Source organism: Micrasema longulum, unplaced genomic scaffold (assembly GCF_059751315.1).
Source record: "Micrasema longulum isolate JH-2025_06_02 unplaced genomic scaffold, ASM5975131v1 h1tg000444l, whole genome shotgun sequence".
NCBI lineage: Eukaryota > Metazoa > Arthropoda > Insecta > Trichoptera > Brachycentridae > Micrasema > Micrasema longulum.
Window position 1 is genome coordinate 437,120 of NW_028277643.1, and position 16,061 is coordinate 453,180.

At 30.9% G+C, this 16,061-nt stretch overlaps 1 protein-coding gene across 1 annotated transcript in view; it reads left to right on the forward strand.

Moving 5' to 3' along the window:
- Positions 1-250: 250 nt before the first annotated feature.
- The window catches only part of LOC148281518 (UNC93-like protein), a 226,336-nt gene continuing 210,525 nt past the window's right edge, over positions 251-16,061 (forward strand). Inside the window, exon 1 of the mRNA XM_088226600.1 lies at positions 251-629. The gene's annotated coding sequence lies outside the window, so the exon portion shown is untranslated. The remainder of the gene's footprint in view (positions 630-16,061) is intronic.

Here is a 16,061-nt window from a genome sequence, read left to right on the forward strand (position 1 = left end):
TTAGTTTTGAAATGATTTCATCGAAAGGGTTGTTCATGATAAAATTCAAGATAATTTTGATGGAAAAAGACAGTGTTCTAAAATACATTTAAAAAAAAAAAATAACATAGTAATATAATGATCGTTTAACTATGTGCTCAATTACTGCAAAATTAAAATGTTTATTAATATAGAAATAATTTACGTAGCAATATGTTGCGCTGGCTGTACTAGTCGAGTGAACGTACATATATGTCGTATCAACTGAACTAGGCGAGTATAGGTACGAGTACATTGATGCAGTTTTAAATTTGCGAGAAGCATGGCATCGTGACAATAACATTTTGTATCTAGAAACATAAGTGATTTATTTTAATTAAAAATGAAGCAAAGTGCTGAAAAGACATAACACAATGAGAAATGAATAATAGAGAAACGTAATTATATTATTTTGTGCAAATCCTGCTCGTGAGTGATAGAGATTGGCGGTGACGTCTCGTTTTTCATTTCAATCACGGATCCAACAGAATTTGTAATTTTTAGTTTTCGCAGTTTGCCGACAGTTTTTATAAAGAAGTTTATTAATTGGTGTATGGTGGTCATTGAAAAAAATCCGTTTTTCGTCTCCAGGAAAGTCGATATCCTTTGTGGTAAGTCCTTTGTTTAATTTAATTTTACTCTGCAGCTGATCCTTAACATTTCTCCGAGTGAATTTAACGATGATATTTTTGGGGCCAGTTGAGGGGTTCATCGGTTAAATCCGATGAATAAAATCCATGTCGTTAGGTTGAATTTCAACGCCGACTGATTTACCGATATTGCATATAGTAGAGAATAAGTCTTCTTTGTTTCTTTCTGGAACTCCGACGATTTCGATATTTGTAATCCTCCCCTCCTGCTCCCTCCGCTGGTAGTTGCGTTCCAAAATAAAATATTTATCTTTTAAATTATTTACCTCCTGCTCCATTTTGGGAATTTTTTTCCTTGTGTAAAGCGATAATATTTTTCATCTCAGTTACTTCCTGGCTCAAGAAATTTAGTGACTTCTTAAATTCCCTCAGTTCTTCTTTTAGGAAGTTTTTTATTTCTTTTATCTATTATATTTACAATCTTAGCTGATCGTGACATTTTGAAGGGTAGATTTTTTTTAGTTATAGGTGTTGTTCGAGCGAGTGAACAAATGGTAATGGTAATTACTTTGTTATGACATGCAAAAGATTTATTCAAATTATTTATGACTCATAATTATTATACTCATGTCTCACCGTGTTTTATATATAATTACTACATGCTTGGTATTATTTCCTACCAAAACTACTGCACCAAACTGTTAAATAATATGTTGTAAAATTGATAATCTTTCATTTCATGCCTACGTCCGTTTTATAACACCCACTCTTCTTTTCAAAGCGTCAGTGTTGTGATAAATTAAGTTCTTTACAAAAAGCAGTTATTTATTATTTTATAATAATTTGATCGACAATTTAATATTTACTGTATGTAGCAGAAAGATTGTCAATTAATTTAAATTGTTTGGCAAACACAAATGTCTCAAAGGAACAGTTTCAATAAAATTGAAGTTTTAATAATAGTGGCTGTTTCATTGTGGATTTCCCCTCTAAAACCGATTTACATAATACATAATATGGCAATGGAATTTATTGTAGAGCGTTGAGTGAATCGAGATAAAGTCATAGATTATTTGCACGACTCTTGAACATGAAACTTGATATTTATAATCACAAATCAACCTTCGAAAGGTTCACTATTGAGTTCTGGCGATGATGTAATCGTAATAATTTGTCCATGGTCCCTTTGGAACCTATAACAATCACTAATTCACTATAGAAATGGACTCCATGTGGTACTCATCGAAGCACGAAGAGATAAATCAATCCTTGGCGATTAAAGCCATTTTCTGCTTCGACGGCCTACATAAATGTATTTATGATGAATAATTTTATAGGATTCTAGCATTAGAACTGTGAACATCAATACTGGCCATACATTTGGCACGCTTCCAAAACAACAACCCTTATTTTAGGTAACCCCATAGAACGATATCAACGCATCAAATAAAATTTCGAGAAATAATTATACGTCTACTGGTATTCTTATCTTGTTCTATTTGCAGTTTAGAGCAATGATTCAAAGAACTTATTTCAAAAATTGTTCCACGAAAATTATCCCAGCATTAAACAAATTATAATGTCACACAATATAAAACATATTGTATTAGAGTAGGTATAATAAAGTCCAAATTAAATGCATACCAAGTGGAATGAAACGGTAAGATAGAAACATAATATCCAAAAAAATAAAAATTTATTTATACATCGACGGTTCAAAGAACCTTTTACAAAAAATAATAATTTACAGAAATAATCACAGCAGTGTACAATACACATGTAGTTCATAGTGTGAAATAGTATAATAATTAAAACTTAAAAAATTAGTGAACATATAATACAAAAAACAAAAAGTAAAATATAAACAAAACATCTTTAAATAAAAGATAACAATAACCATGAGAAAATCTTATGTTCTAAATATAAATATAACACAGTAAATTAGAGTTGAAAATCCTATGTTCTAAATATAAATATAACACAGTAACTAGCGGGCAACAGTCGGCTATCGCCGACTAGGCCGAACTAGGGTATTCGGCACTTGAGGCCTCATATAATCGGCCCTCCGAGCCTCATTTTACGGTCCTACGGACCTTAGTTGATCGTCCTCTCTTTGGGCATCACAAAATGGTTTTTGTTCAGAGCAATCTAAATGTGATAAAAAAGAATTTGTCACTAAGAATAAAGCCAACTAACCCGCACAAAATTATCAGATATAATTTAATCAATAAAGACACAAAAATTTATGTTGGTAAGCGAAAAACATTGAATAGCGAAGATTCTGTAATTTAAAATCAGTCAGCTATCACTGAATATTACATGCTAGTTGATTCGACCGATCGGGCCTCATATAATAACCCAACCTATACAAATAGTTCTTAAATAAAACCTTTTGAATAAAATAATTAAATAGGTTATAAATCGTCGATTTTATCTAATCTTTGAAACGTATTTAAAAATAAATATAAAATATAATATTTCAACAAATAGTAAAATATGAAAATACTGAACGTGGTTTTATTATTGAATTACTCTGCATAATTTATGGTTATTATTAAGTTTTTTGTCTATTGGAAATGTTAACTAGTGTTGTAGTGGTCGAACTGACATTTGGAAAACAAAGTGACCAACATATAAATATTTAATTCTATGGTGACCAATCACACTTATGTACGCATTTCAAAAGTGATAATTTTATTTACATTTTTACTTTTTTTTTTTTGCACTACAACAGGAACTCATTATTAGGAATTGGGAATCGAGTTGCGGTAGAGTGGGGCGCGTACCTCGGACCTCTGATCTGATAGTCCATGACACTAGCCACGGGACCACAACTCGATTCAACGTTATGAATTTCGAAAAAAAGTAAATATCCTCAATAATATTGTACTTTTTATCGTTTTTATTTTTATGGATAACTTATATTGTGCTCTTTTTGTAATAAATATAATATCCTAACTTTCAATCTGTGATTTTTTTCTAAGCTTTTTAATTTAAAACCATGCATTATTTTTGCGTACATTAAAGAACAAGCTGCGTACGTATGTAACCTTAGAGTATATATATGTATATACTCTAAGTATATAACAATACAAAACAAACCATACAAATATCAAGTGCCTTAGTGATTTTTTTTTTAAAGGCCTTGGCTAATTAGGATCTCGGATGGACTGTATAATTTATCAATAATGCAAAAAAAAACGTATTTATCAATCACTTTTTAAAGTACCCTTGGAAGATTACACTACGAAAATGGCACTTTAAATGTTATCCATATTATTGATGTTAATAAAAGATAGGTAAGGACCAACTTATAGACCTAGTTTAAAATTATTCCTCGGTATAATGATAGTATAAGGATGATATAGTAAAAATGTTTTAGCCCCGCATAAAGTTATATTCGGTATAGAGCTGTGATAGGGACCATAGTTACTTATTCCACGCTTTTACCTAGGTCCAACGCGGTAAATCGCTGGAATTAACCCGCGATCCGTCATCTGTGATTTTTTTTTTTTCAAATGGTTTGTTATTATCTCGAATTTAAACATTTTATAAAATACGCTATTTTCCCAGTGATTTAAATATCGTTTATGAGTTTAAAAATGATAATCAAATTTTCAATTTATTCTCATATTTTAACAATTATCCTTTTTATGTTTTGCCGTATTTATACGTAAAAAAAATATTGTAATACAAAATATTTCAATTTATATTCATCCAGCTGTCTAAACAGTGTCATCAATTCCATATTTAGGTGTGTAATTTATTGTTTTTATGACCAATTTCGATGCTTATTTAAATAATTTATGAGTGGTGTTATATCTAAGAATTTAATTTCTTCATTTACATGTCTTTATTTAAAAGTCTCATGACGCCTTATAACAATCTCCGAGTGTAAAACACCACAGTAATCAGAAAATAATACAATAAATAAATATCGTTATCGATTTTGATCGATTTTGATCGACTTAGATTCCGTTAGACGCTTGATATTTGTATGGTTTGTTTTGTATTGTTATATACTTAGAGTATATACATATATATACTCTAAGGTTACATACGTACGCAGCTTGTTCTTTAATGTACGCAAAAATAATGCATGGTTTTAAATTAAAAAGCTTAGAAAAAAATCACAGATTGAAAGTTAGGATATTATATTTATTACAAAAAGAGCACAATATAAGTTATCCATAAAAATAAAAACGATAAAAAGTACAATATTATTGAGGATATTTACTTTTTTTCGAAATTCATAACGTTGAATCGAGTTGTGGTCCCGTGGCTAGTGTCATGGACTATCAGATCAGAGGTCCGAGGTACGCGCCCCACTCTACCGCAACTCGATTCCCAATTCCTAATAATGAGTTAATTATGGCCTGTTGTGGTGCAAAAAAAAAAATGTAAAAATGTAAATAAAATTATCACTTTTGAAATGCGTACATAAGTGTGATTGGTCACCATAGAATTAAATATTTATATGTTGGTCACTTTGTTTTCCAAATGTCAGTTCGACCACAACAACACTAGTTAACATTTCCAATAGACAAAAAACTTAATAATAACCAGTAATTATGCAGAGTAATTCAATAATAAAACCACGTTCGGTATTTTCATATTTTACTATTTGTTGATATATTATATTTTATATTTATTTTTAAATACGTTTCAAAGATTAGATAAAATCGACGATTTATAACCTATTTAATTATTGTATTCAAAAGGTTTTATTTAAGAACTATTTGAATAGGTTGGGTTAGAATATGGAGCGCTATATTTTTTTTTATTTGCTGCGCATCAGAAAAAGCACAATAAAAATGACGATATTATCGTTGATTTATGTCAGAAGCCGCTTCTCAGGAAATGACTTTGTGACGTAACTAAATTTATTTATAAGGACTTCATGGCGTAGCCGAAATATTGTAATAAAAACGAGGATGATTTTGTTAAGTGACGTTAGCAGGCGCTACTCAGGGGCGACTTTGTGACGTTAAAAAATTCATGGCGTAGCCGAAATATTTTAATAAAAACGAGGATGTTTTTGCTAAGTGACGTTAGCAGGCGCTACTCAGGGGCGACTTTGTGACGTTAAGAAATTCATCGCGTAACCGAAATATTGTAATAAAAACGAGGATGTTTTTGCTAAGTGACGTTGGCAGGCGCTACTAAGGGGCGATTTTGTCACGTGACGAAATTGTTTTATAAAAAATTCATGGCGAAGCCGAGATGCGTGGTGTTTCTAAATATATCAGTGTAGGTAGCCGCCTAGTTATAATATAATTTTTGTACATGTATATTTCTTATTTTTGTATATGTATACTTATAATTTTAATATGATTATGTATAATTCTTATTTTAATATGTTTATGCATTAATCGCAATTTTTTTCCAATTATTTTTAATCGCTATCCCGTTTATAGATTATATTTGTAACACTTAATAATACATTTTTAAAAGTATTAAATGTTATTTTATCTTAATATTATTGTTCATGTATATTCTACATTATTAGTTATTCTAATTTACTATATATTTTTTTATTACAAAAATTAAAAATGCGTATTTTTCGGATGTATTTTTCTGTAAGAAGAAAGAAGAAAAAATTTCAGTTATAGACAATTTATTAAAATAATACACATCTAATTTCAGCTCTCAGTTGATCGAATTTCCAATCTTCTTTTTTTTCGATGGTTAAAACTCTATGAAATTCAAAGACAACAAAACTTTTACTGTCATGTATCGATGTGCCCAGGTTTATAAGTTGCCCCCAGTTTGCTTTAATATTGTCAGTATGCACTATTCAGATCCTAAATAAAATAATATGTTTATATTTTTACGACGCGACGTCTCATTTTACAAGAGGGTTAAAGAATTCATTTATGATACAGTCAAAAAATATTCAGAAAATAGACAAACAGAATCATTTTGATTTTATTGTGCGTGAGATATTGTTTTCTTATTTCTTTTTAAATTAAATACCCCCTTGAAAACAGAGAAATAATATTTCAGCGAAGGATTATTCATGGTCAAGAAAATAATATCAACATGCCATTAAAATCGGTTTTTAGGAGAAAAAACTCGAAATAATTTCGTCGCATAAATTGGTACTAAAAAGAAGTGGTTGATAGAATAATATTTTATGCCCTTTTTTTCAATGTAAAGAAATATTTACAATTGAATAATTTAATAAATAACTGTGTAAAACGTAAAACAAGTTTTGTTATTGCCGGATTCAAACCTCGGACTTCCTGATCCGGAGTCCGCGACCACAACCCGTCTTTGTGATTTCAATTTAAATAAAATAAATCATCGACGGGTCGTTTTAGTAAGCGTGATACAACTTAAAATTTTAATAAAATATTTAGATGTTTTATCAATATTTAAAATTAGATTTGTGGTAAAAATTTTAATGAAGATTAGTGAACATTTGTAAATAACCACTTACCGACTTTTCTATGTCTACTGGTTTCGAGACGTCCCCGTCTCTTCATTGGTGAAGGTGTATAGTGGGTTTTGCTATTAGTTTAATTGGTGTCCTGACTAAGAGACGGGTAAGTCAGTACGTAGTTACATACAAATATTTAAGAACATTTAGTAAATATTTGTTTGAATAAATTTTATTTCATTGTTATACATAGTTTTTCATTGTAATAGACTGTTTGTTAACATTCAAATACAAACTTTTTTTATACGCAAAAAAAAACATCTTCCTAATTTCTTCGCATTTGCATTATAATCGAATGCAACCCTGGTAGGTTGGATCGATGAATAAAAATATTATTCTCCCATCTTTTATGTTTACAGATTAGATTGAAGATTTTTAGATCTACAAACATGCGCAGCGCAAAGATTATTATTATGCGAAAAACCGCACGTAAATCAGTTAAGCCGTTTGGGAGGAGTTTAAGGACAACACGCGTACAGAAGAATTATATATAAACACTAGCGGACTCGACAGACGTTGTCTTGCCCGAACATTGGCTTTTTGGAAAAAAACTTTTCCCTTAAAAGCAGGTACCTCGGTACTTTTTAAATTGAATTTCAAAACTAAAAAATATTTATATTAACATATTGAATTTATGTGGGTACCTAGGTACTAGTTTATTCTAAAACATCAAATAATTCATTTTCAAATGTAGAATTCTTTTTGCAAATGTCAAACTTGGTTCTTCTCAGCAACAAGGGTGCATTTTATTCATGAACGCCATTTTCAAGAATGTAATGAATGTCATTCAATATTATTTTAGTGTTATCAAAAATCCAGTAAAAAGAAATAAAGGGGAAGAAATTATACGGAATTTAAGGAAAGAATCTGATTGGGATTCAACAAAAGCAAATGTTGTTTGTAAACATTCAACAACAAACTTTCTTTAAACGCAAAAAAATAGCACCTTCCCAATTTCTTTGTAAAGGCATTTTCATTGAATGCAACCCTGGTGAGTCGATAAAAAAAAACTTATGCGTCTAAATTTTTTTTTATAGATTCGATTGAAATTTTAAATATCTACGAACACGCGCAGCGCAAAAGATCTACATTTCGCTGAAAACCGCACGGAAATCAGTTAAGCCTTTTAGGAGGAGTTCAGTGACATCACACGTACAGAAGAATTATATATTTATAAATATATTATATTATAATAGTCATGTTATGCTTCATCTGGTAAGTGATGTCATCGTGTGCTTTTTCAGGTTGATTTAAAATTTATTTCCAAAGTAATTTTTCAAGTAGTGCAGGTAGTAATCATTGTAGTGTTTAAGGCCATTGTGTAGGATTTGGACTCTCCTACTTTTGTCTTTGCTTTTTTGATGTATTAGTGTTGTTGTTGACTGGCATTATAGTTGTGTATGTCAGCATTAAGTTGTTTATAAGTTTAATTATTTTGTTTTGTTGTCTTTGTATCCTTGTCATGTCTGTCTTGTTTCTGGTTCCCCAGAAGGCGATCATGCTGCTCATTTTTTGTTTTGTTTTTTGGTATGAGGCCTTTAATTTCGTAGAAGAGGTTATATAACGATACCATTACTTTGGTGAGTCCGTCTATGTGTTGACTGATAAATTATTATTCAAATAAGTTCATGTTTTGATTACTAAAAAAAAAAAAACATCATGACTTCTTTGTCAAACATGGAATGCGATAATCCAATGTGAAACAATAAATAATTATTAATTAATAGTAAATCATTGTTATGTGAAAATCGACTCGTGATTATATTAACGATGGCGTCTTTACATAGTATTCATGATCGTATGGTCAACTGCATATTATATTATAATGTTGGCATTATATTACAAACACCGCGAAGCGACATTAATTACGCTGAATGGGCGTACATAATAAATATAGGTAATTGAGGTACGAGCTACACATCCTTTTGATTTATGGAAAATAAACATACATAAAATTATGAAATACTAGTATATTTTTTAACTGACAGTTTTAATCCCAACACTTATGTATGGATGTGAAACATGGAACCGGCAGAGAAAATGCGAATGTTGACGGATGCAGAAATAGAGGAGAACTGAAAAAGACATAGCATGACCAAATCCAAGGAATATTTCAAGACAAGTCAAAATGTTTAATAATCAGCGCGCGTTCATAAAAATATATATGAATGTAGAGGTAACGAGATCTGTGTGGAAAGACGGAGTGAAAGGGCGTTATATCCTCCTTGCCTACCCTAACGGGGAAACGGCGTTATTGTTTGTTTTTTTTGTTTGCATCATCAATTTGCATAATAGGTAAATAATTTGTTTTTGTTAATTTTTTGCGTCGTTTTTTTATGGTTTTTTTTTCTTTTATAAATGTTTTTTCCATCATGAATGGTTTAAAACATTTAAGTTTGTAAGTGAAAATTATTGATGGAATTTATTGTAATTAATTATTGAAATAAAAGACAAGTGATAATTTGGAATATCCAGTGACCGGTTTCATCGCTTTCGCGACATCTTTCGCGACATCACATATAATGTTGGTCTTGTCCGTGCGCGTTTGCACGAGAACAACAACAGCCCCGCACAGTGGTTAGGGTAATCATTGTTCCGTGGAGATAGCCTGCCGTCTATCTCGGTGACAACGTCTCGAAACAATGTCCTATCCAAAAATTGCTGCTTACACGTGAACAATAGTCGAGTCCTGGACAGAACTTTTTTTCCACGTGTAAACGGCCTTCAAATCAGAAACTCTAGAAACCTTTTCTCCGCTTGTTAAATTTGACGAGTGGTACTAATTTTATTTTACCCATTTTAAATTTTCAAAATGGCCCAAAAGGTAAATGTTATTGGTTCAAAGAAATATTTATAAAAAAATATATATATCTATTTTATTTATTCCTATACCTTTTGCTTAGTTGTTTATTTTTGTAAATGGTCATAACCTAAACATCATATTTATGCACTTTGGCTTAAAGGCGAGAATATCGAAGAGTTTTGAATTTAATTTAATCAGAAAGTGTTTTAAACTCATTTAAACTTTTCCTATCACAGCTTTTGTGCTCCTTACAAATAGTTTTAATCAAAAAAGAAACTGCTTATCTTTAAAATTAGTTTACAAGTCTGGAACTTTTGTTATTTTATTTATTTTTTTTATTTTATCTTATTAACATAAACGGCAAATCTGCCTTTTACAAATATTTATAATTTTAACATATTTGGCTTAATATTTTTTTTCTTTCAAAAACATGAATATTAAAAACAAGATTTATAAAAAAATCACACCAAAAATTATACTAGATTTATATTTAAAAAAATTACCTAAAAATTATATAGCATATTCAGTAAAAAGTTTAAATAATAAAACATTCTACAGTAAAACAACAAGATAATCGTAAGTACTGTTTCACACAGCTAGGCAAAGTGAACAAAAAATTGTATATGAAATGCATGAATAAATAAATATAATTACCATTCACCATCTCTGAAAAAGTTCAAAAGGTTTGTTCTATAGGAACAATACCCTACACTAAATATATCAGATACGTGGGAATAACTATTGCCGAGTTCATGAAGTCTATTTAATACTTCATTACAATTATGCACTGTCCGTGAATTGTTGCTACAAAACGGTGGCACCTGTCTATTATAGTCTATAGTCTTTTTAATAATTTTTGGATTAAATTTTCTTAACATTCTTACCTATAAGTACATACATGGAACATAAAATTACACATTCACCTCTTAAGTGTAACAAATTTAAGGTTCTTAAAAATATATTTAGTAGTCAATTATTTGGTTTAAAGTATATTTATAAGAAGGAAACGCCTGGGTCTAGGCATCTTAAGGTCTCATAAACTGTTATTGGCTGGTTTGAGTGACCATATTACACACTCTGTAACATTCACAACTCTATTTATGTTTCACACAAATTTCCTAATAAAAAATATTTTACTGTCTGTTGCTATTAGTATTGATATATTTGACTTTAATGTGTTGATTTATTTATTGGGAAATCATGCAGCTTTATAAAGAAAACTAAGAACAAATTATATGTACATTAAACAATCATCAAGCTAATAAAATGAGTCAACAGATAAAAATGGTTAAGTACATCAAAAAAGAATACAGCGTATAATACAGATACATATTATTTGATATATCGTCGTTCGGCATGCAACACCGCGTAAGCGACATGAAACAAAATGTTCAGGAGAGCGAATAAAGTTGTTATTTACATAAGTAATGAATGAATCTATTTTTTTTTGCTTTTTAAATACCTGTATGTTTATTTTATTGGTTTTAAATTCAGAAATAATTTTTATTCGGGTATTGTAATTGTTACCTTCACATTTGCGGTTGTGTCATTTTTTTAAAGCCAAATAATTGCACATTCATTAATTCAGTCATCATAATTACTATTTATTTTTAATTACTGTTAAATTGGAGACCTTAACACAATTTACAATGAAAAAACTGCTCACCTTAAGCAGCGAGGCGTACGTTCGGTGTGCTGTCAAAAATACACTCTCATACTATATAATCTGTGAATACACTATGGCCGCCATGACACATTCGCGGTGTTGCAGTGCAGCCAACATACGCGGTGTTACATTTTGCCCTTAAAAATGACGATTAATAAAAATATTTGACATTCTGGGTATTTATTTATTTATTTATTTTACATAAACGGCATAAATTGCCTTTAACATATTTTGAACATAAATATGAAAAAAAAATACGTGTATAAAAACATAACAAAAAATTATAAAATTGCATTATTATAACAATAGTAACAAGTAGGTAAATACATATAAGCAACCAAAAATATTAACGAAATAAATACATAAATATGAAAAAACAAAAAAGGGAAAAACATTTTTAAATATAAAGAAAAGTTTAAGAATAATATTGCGAGAGAAAAAAATAAATCAGACTCGTTTTATAACTATCAAGTCCAGAACCAATGGAGAAAAAGATAACAAATCGAATGGTATCAAAAAATCACTTTTGAAAAAAATGTCGAATTCGCGGTGTTGCATGCCGAACGACGATATTTAACGCATACATCTTTTTGATATTTAATATAATACGAGGATTAACGTTACAATAAATAACAATGTGTAGGTTATTTTAAGGATAAAAATAAAATTGATCAAATTCGTACAAAAAAATGTCGTTGCGTTATTATTTCATATCTTGTTTCACGTGATATTGTGAACAGTGGCGTCCTTTTTATTAATTACTCCTTTTTTAATTGTCGCGCTCTGGCTTAAATTTGAAACACTCCATATTAAAGCGATAATAACTGTTAAAAAAATCAATATTGAAAGAAAACATTTGGAGAGAAGCATCGTCATCCAGCTGCTGACACATGAGTATACACAAAATTTGTGAATAATTATTCAATCATAATTTTTTCATTGCACCAAGTGGTGTATAAGGTCCTGCATTGCATAATTGCGGCGGCCTCCGTGGTGTAGTGGTCAAGACGCTTGACTCACGCACGGAAGGTTCCGGGTTCGATTCCCGGTGAGAACAAGAAAATAAATTAAAAATGTAATTTTTCTCGAGCCGGGTGCTCTGTGATGTAATTCATTACTGTAATTAGACCTCCTGGCCTGTTGTGGTGCAAAAAAAAATGTTAAAAAATAATAATTGCACATTTTTTCTGTTTAGAAAGTATTTCAAAAACTTCAAAAATGTTTTTTTTTTGGTTATTTGTATATTGAAGCATTTAAAGTTCAGCGTATATTAGTATTTATTGAGTAATATTTTTATTAATATCCCTACAAAGATGAGGTAGAATTTTTTCAAATTCAGGATTATGGATATTAGATTATGGATATATGGATATTAGCTGGGCCACTTTACGTTTTACAACATTCCCCATTCCGCTTATTAGCGAATATCGACACAGGTAACATTTTTTTGATTTTTGTATATATGTTATTAAAATGAGAAACCATTCACAAGCGTGTTGGAGCGCCATCTATGTATTGATATTGAAGTTAAGTATTTTTAATTAGCATATTACTTTATTTTTATGTATTTAAGACTCTTCCGAGTTAAATTAAGTACTAGTAATCGCCTGCAGATGACTACCTCATCTCTGTAGGGATATTAATAAAAATATATACCTACTCCCCCTTGGGAGAAATCCAGATTTGTGTATGTACAAAATACACGTACCTAAAATAATGTTGAGTAATATTAACTAGATAAACGTTATTCGTAAAACTTTATTTTCCCTTTCTTTAAACACTTTTTACTTCTATTTTAGTTTTTCCAATTTCCCCCTTAATTTGCTCTGCTTATACAAACAAACAAACCATCACGCCGTTTCTCCGTAGGGGTAGGCAGAGAGAATAGAACGCCATATCACTCTATCTTGGCATACAGACCTCGCTTCCCCTACATTTATACATCTTCTTATGCACGCACGTCGATTATTCCTACTTTTGACATGTATATCTTCAAGTATTTGATGGATTTGATCATGCCATGTCTTTCTCGGGCTTCCTCGTTTTCTGCATCCATCAACGGCGGCATCCGTGGTGTAGCGGTCAAGATGCTTGACTCACGCACAGAAGGTTCCCGGTTCGATTTCCGGTGAGAACAGAAAAAATAAAATGTGATTTTTCTCAAGCCTGGGTGCTCTGTGACGTAATTCACCACTGTAATTAGGCCTCCTGGCCTGTTGTGTTGCAAAAACAAAAAAAGTGCAAAAAAAAAAAAAAAATGTAAACATTTGCATCGTAGATCTTTTTGGCCGTTCTTTCGCTGTCCATTCGCTCTACATATCCAAACCAACCCTTTCTTGATTCTGTCGATAATGCATGTCTAGCCTTACACACCTCACGGATCTCGACATTTGTGCACCTATCATGCATCGTTTTACCACACATTCACCTGAGGGATCGCATTTCGACAGCATTCAACCTACTTTCATCATCATTTTTCCAATTCCATACTTCGCTCCCATACACTAGAGTTGGCAGTAGAACTCCGTTGTGAACTGCTAGTTTAGCCTCTTGCGATAAACATTTGTTTGCCAATGTGTGTCAGTTATTTATTTTTTTTAAAATCAAAATAAAATATTTTAGCATGTTTATATTTGTAGAATTTTGATATTTTTCTTCTTTCTCCTGGCTGTAATGTCCCATTTATTTCAGCTCTTCCAAATCTACACGTTGGACTAGCAGATTTATTGTTAAGTTTGTTTTTGATGATCGGTTAACTGACGCCATTAGGCAGTGATTTTTCTTGCTAACTGGGACTAAGACTAAGGATGCCACCGTTGACTAGGAACGAATCGTCCATATCATTGACTATGCACAGCTAGCCATTATATTTGACTGTAAACAATTTTTTTTTTTAGTAGTTTTGACTATGGGAAAATAAATAAAAAAACTATTACTTATTATAAATTAACGTCACCGTTTTTATCTTCCTCAAAAAATAAATATAAACATCTATAAGCGCAGTAAGCGCGCCAAGTCCGTTACCAGTGGGAAAAAGAAACTGGCCTATTACTGCAGCTTATTTCTTTTTACAAAATGTATACTGTATTTTAACATTTCAGGTATTATTTGAAGCTTTTTTATTTGGAAAATAGTATTTCGAACATTATTTCCTAGAGATTATTCTCCTTTGATAGTATTTTGTTGACATACTATGATACTAATTTTTTCGTCTTAGTGGCGATGTGCTCAGAACTGCGTCAATTTTTGGCACTATTAATTTTCATAAGGAAACGAAGCGGACGGATGGTCAAGCCACGGTGTAACATTTTTGTAGCAATATTTTTGCAAATATGTGTGATGAATGAATGACATTATTTTACTTTTTTGGAGCCATTTTTAAATATTATATTATTTTGTTGACAGCGACAGTTACTGCCACTATTGGCAATTACTGCCCTCTATGAATAGGAATTATAAGTTTGTTTGACGTCTTTGGTGACTAGTCAATAGTAAATTTATCCAAACTTTTCAGCGAATTTTAACTAATTTAAAGTGTATAAAAATGAAAGACAACACTCTTCACTTGAAGTCCAGTGCCTCTTATTCCGAACGTTTCGCAAGTCACTCACTGGTCTCACTAATATGTGCATTTTTCACAAAATATTTCAACCGCGCAAATGTTTTAATGTTAGTGTCGTTGCTATAATTGTTGTACTGTATAAATTGTATGTTTGAACCTCTAACTCTGTGGTAATTCATTATAATAAAATAAAACAACTTTTTTTATAATTTATTTCAAGTTTAAGGAGTGGTATGCCTCTGATTTTAAAACAGGTTGACAAACAAGAATGCAACTTATGTTACGATTAATCACAGTTCATATACTTATCCAAGGTAAAGTAATATTACGAGAACTGAAAAGCGTCTGATTCTTATTATTAATAAAAAATAAAAATTCATTCGAAACTGAATTACGGCTTTTGTTCTAGTTTCGGCCGAAATGCAAATAAATTAAAAGTCACTTCAAAACGTGCAAAACAAGGCGTTTTTTTTGTTAAACCTTGCAAGTTTATTAAAATAAGTTCAAATAAAATACACAATAAAATAATAGACGAAAATTTCATCAGTAAATGTGTTTATTTTAAGCGCTTTTTAATTATTTGTTATGGTTTACATATAACTTATATTTTACAGTTCTTCAATGTACGCTATAGAAACTTTTTAACTATGAAGGAAATACATAATATAACGTGAAATCACTGTGAAAGGAATTTGTTTTTCTGAGAAGTATGTTCACTAGGGATAGATAGAAAGATATTGAAAGGAGGGTGAGTGCCGGGAACAGAGTAAACGGTGCACTTAAATCGACCATGGCAAATAAATGCTTGTCACAAGAGGCAAAAATGGCAGTTCACAACGGAGTCCTGGTCCCGTCCCTGATGTATGGGAGCGAAGTATGGACTTGGAAAAACAGGAATGAAAGTAGGCTGAATGCTGACGAAATGCGATCTCTCAGGCGAATGTGTGGTAAAACTGTGTACGATAGATGCACAAATGTTG